Source organism: Cupressus sempervirens, chromosome 1 (genome assembly GCF_028749045.1).
Source record: "Cupressus sempervirens isolate cs-2001-9-10 chromosome 1, ASM2874904v1, whole genome shotgun sequence".
NCBI classification, from domain to species: Eukaryota; Viridiplantae; Streptophyta; class Pinopsida; order Cupressales; family Cupressaceae; genus Cupressus; species Cupressus sempervirens.
In genome coordinates, this window is record NC_143118.1 from 34,624,848 (window position 1) to 34,629,086 (window position 4,239).

A 4,239-nucleotide genomic window follows, 5' to 3' on the forward strand; every position below is an offset into this window, starting at 1 on the left:
TTCTTAGCTTTCCAAGGACTCAACAAGGACATGATTTGGTTTTTTTTGGTTGAATTTTTTTAAAAGATGACACAATTCATTCACTATAAGAAGACTAGTGATGTTGCTCATGTGGTAGAATTGTTTTCCAAAGAAGTGGTGAGACTGTACACAATCTGCCAAAGAGCATACTTTTAGATTGTGACACTAATTTTGCTGGGTACTTTTGACATACCTTGTTGAAAAATTTGAAGAAAAATTTAAAGTTCAACTCATCACATCATTCAAAAATTGATGGAAAAATAGAGGTAGTGAATAAGACACTAGTAAAATTGGACCTATTTTTTAAGACTCTGTAGTTGAAAGTTTGACGCTTCCACATGGAAACACAACATTGCTAGATTTTTGTCAAACTTTTGATGCACTCCACGATTGTCAATTTATCGACAACATACTCTATCAAAAATCATCCCCATATATGAAACATGGTGGCATCAGACCACTATTTTGAAATGTCAAAATATTGACAACATCGATAGATGATTCAGCAGGTTTTCCATACCGTTGATGGCAGGCCACATTAAAATATTGACTCATGCTAGAGAATATGCAATAGGTTTATCATACCGTCGATGGTAGGCTATGTTGAAATATCAACAATTCCTAGAGATGATTCGATGGTCTTCTCAAACCCTCGATGACAAGCTCTGTTGAAATATCGATGATGGTCATAGTTTTAAAAAATAAAAATAAAATAGTCTGCATCCCCTATTCATGACATTTTCATGGCTCAATCTACTACAACTAGGGCATTAGGTGCCCCTATTCAGGCGGTTTGGCCATAGATTTATAAATATGAATGTTGGCTTTACTAATTACAAGAATTTTCCTCTGGTGTCAACCTTCCCTAAAAAGACAAAGTTGCAAAGGTGTAAGTTGCATATAGATAAAACTCCTAATCTCATTTCAAAATCCTCTCCACTATTAGCTCCTATAAGAAAATCCAATTAAGCAATTGAGCACAGATCTACAATCAAGGAGAAATTAATTCAAGCACACAATTTTGTTGTAGCTATCATGACCAATCATAATGTGCTTCTCTGTCATGAAAGCATACAAAATCAAAATTTTTTTGAGTCTTCATGCCTGGGGTTTTAGACTTGAGGTAATATTCAATATTTCCACTAATTTTTAGCCTCTAAACCTCTTTGCAACAAGGTCTATTTTACATCATGATTAGCTACTGTAGAGTTTGAAATACCAACACAAAGTTTGAATTAAGCAAGCCAACCCCTATAGAACACATCCCTTCTTCCCCTTTCTTTGTGTATGTGACTTCAAATTTGAGAGCAAAAGAGTTAAAGGTGCATAGAGCAGACTACAAATGTAACAAGGACTTTTGAAAAGGCAAAAGAAACCTGGACTAGGGTATTTAGCATACATGACCAAGTATTTTGGCGATATTTTCAAGAGATTGGCCTACAAGACCTCCTAATTATAATTGCCGCTTCTTTTGTCATTCACATGAACCTCAGACTAGGACACCTAACACATTAGTCACATTAAACAATTTCAAATCCAATTTGCATATTCAAGTTCCATTCTCTCTCATTTCCAAATCTAGCGTACTATGTTTTCTTTTTATTCTGTGATTTCATTTCTTATTCTTCTTTGCTAGCTTTGTAATCATTACATAATTGAGAAAATCAATGAAGTAATAAGTATCTCCCAAACAACGATTGAACTACCACATAGCTATATCAGTAAATGAAGCTAATGATAATTCTAATGGACTTTATAATCTATATTTTGATATCAGGTCAGCACTACAAACATAAGAGCTTTAAAATAGAAACAAAACTATCATGTAAAAATAATAAGAGTGATATTCAATGGAAGGGTGTAGAAGAACAAAATTATTTGAATGACAATTTTAAAAACAACATGTATCTTGAACTTAGGACCTTTATTAGGACTATCAATAGTTTTACCATCAAGTTCTTTGATTTCTTTATCAAGGTCCTATTTCAAAATAGATGCCCATAGGCCTGGCAAAATATGGGAGATTTGTTGAGCTTCATTTTTCGAGAAGGACTCGAGTTCCTGCATGTTTATCATCCCACCTGAATATATTCACATTTTCCTCAACACCCAACATATGGCCATTTACTTGAATGTAGTTAAGGTAAGATTCATTTGCAATGGCTCTCTACAACCATGCTACTCCCCAAAGTAATTCATCCTACATAAATTTAATGAATATATGTCATGTATATTCCAATTTTTTTGCTGTTAGTTAATTTAGAAGGTTTATGGTAGGATATACTTGCATGATATCTAGAATAAGAGCAATAAAATGGGCAAACATCAGACTATAATGGATCACTATATGCACCTCTATATTTGTTAGCAAACTCAAAAACCTAGGCACCCACACATAACATCCCATTTTCATAGTAAGAATTAAGAGAATCAATCAGTATTGCGATGGTTTCTTTAGAAATCAACTGTATATAATTTATTATAGGAAATTTTTATGCGGACAAGTATTCTATATAATATTTGTTGTAACAAAATATATAGAAAACCTATACAAAAAAAATAGAGTATTAACGAAAAGTCACTTTAATAATCATATCGATCACCATACAAAAATTCTTCTTAATAAAAAATAATACTAATATTATGGGTGTTTCCTATCGCACTCAATATTATCATTAGAAATTTTCCAACTTGCAAAAAATTGATTAAAAACTTGATCAAAAGGCATGAAACATGTCATTGATTTGAAAGACAATCTCTTGAATAACAACACCAAAGAGTATGAAGAATAGCTAGTTGGACTTCATCATCATGCACACACATTGTATGAACATATGTTGAAAGCATACAATCTATAGATAATAATGTATACATTTATGGTTTTTTATTTATGTTTATGGGTAAGATTGTGTGTGCTTTTTAATGTTTTTGATCATACATAATGATCCATCATCAGAATGAGAGAGCTAAAAATATGAAGAGTTATAATTTCTCTACTCGAATTGAGATTTGAAGGATGAGCTGGGAATAAAGGTGGTCTGTTGACTTAAAAACCATGGAGACTGCAATGAGAGCCACAATAGTTTTAGAAGCAACATCAAAGCCCAGATTTTGAGCATCCACTTTGTACACACTATGAGGGGTGTCCATGTCCTCTGGTCTCTCCCAAAATTTGTGATCCAAGTTTGGTTCCCCAACCTAAAACCCATTATAAGTAAGTAATGACATTATCACTGAAATCCAAGTAAAACAACTATTCAAAACTTAAAACTTAACACTAGAATACCTATACATAAATAGTCTCTAGGTGACCAATGACTTTGAGCAAGTAATTAGCTGCCCAACGAATGACATTCCTCGCATCTAAGAGATCATCACCCATTCATCCTCCAAACTCCAAAACACTCTACAAAAAACATTATGGTGGTAAATGCCATTGGCAGCCCAAATTTCACATTGTCTCTTGCATTGTAATATCCTCTTGTCAAATCCACATATCACAACAACAATGACAATAAACCATATAAAAACATCAAAACTACTTTATTTTTAATAGAATAGAGTAGCTTAAGCTAAAGAGATAAGGTATTGGACATAGTATTAGACCACTATCACTTAAAAGGCTTACCCACTTCATTATTATTAAAAAAAAACTATCAAGACTTAGTATACTTAAGCATTCAAAGAATTTGAATGTACCTTTTTAGCAGACCCATTAGAAAGGCTAGAATCTCCTCGCCATCTCATTCTTTGATTAGTTAGAAGTTTCATGGAAAGTTGGCCTTTGAAGAAAATAAAATATTTAGTGAGAGCATTTGTGTAGTTATGAGACAAAGAAGAGCCTCGCCTGACATATACATAGTGCATATTATTGTAATAGTTAGCTTCTGATGTGGTAGAAAAAACCAAGAACATTATGACCACAATGAAACTCCCACTTTTCATTGCAATCCCCATTTTTTTCGGACACAATGGATTGGTGGTGGAATCCTTGAGTCACAATGTGGTGATTTGTAGAAAACTTAGTGAAGATAAAAGTTAATGCAAATAAAAAAGTGTCTAGTTCACCTTTAGCCTAGTCCACTATAGGATGCCACTTGCCTCCAAGTTGAAAGTCTTATTTTCTCCCAACTGGATAGGTTTAGTTTGAGCTTCACTTGGTTTTGAGAATCCTTTCATATTCTCTACTTAATAAGGCCAACCATGTGAAGGTGGAAG

The 4,239-nt window shown here is 33.3% G+C and overlaps 1 pseudogene; it reads right to left on the minus strand.

Annotated features, from left to right (window-relative positions):
* Nucleotides 1-2,056: 2,056 nt before the first annotated feature.
* LOC149576039 (endoglucanase 1-like) lies at nt 2,057-3,978 on the minus strand (annotated as a pseudogene).
* Nucleotides 3,979-4,239: the final 261 nt, after the last annotated feature.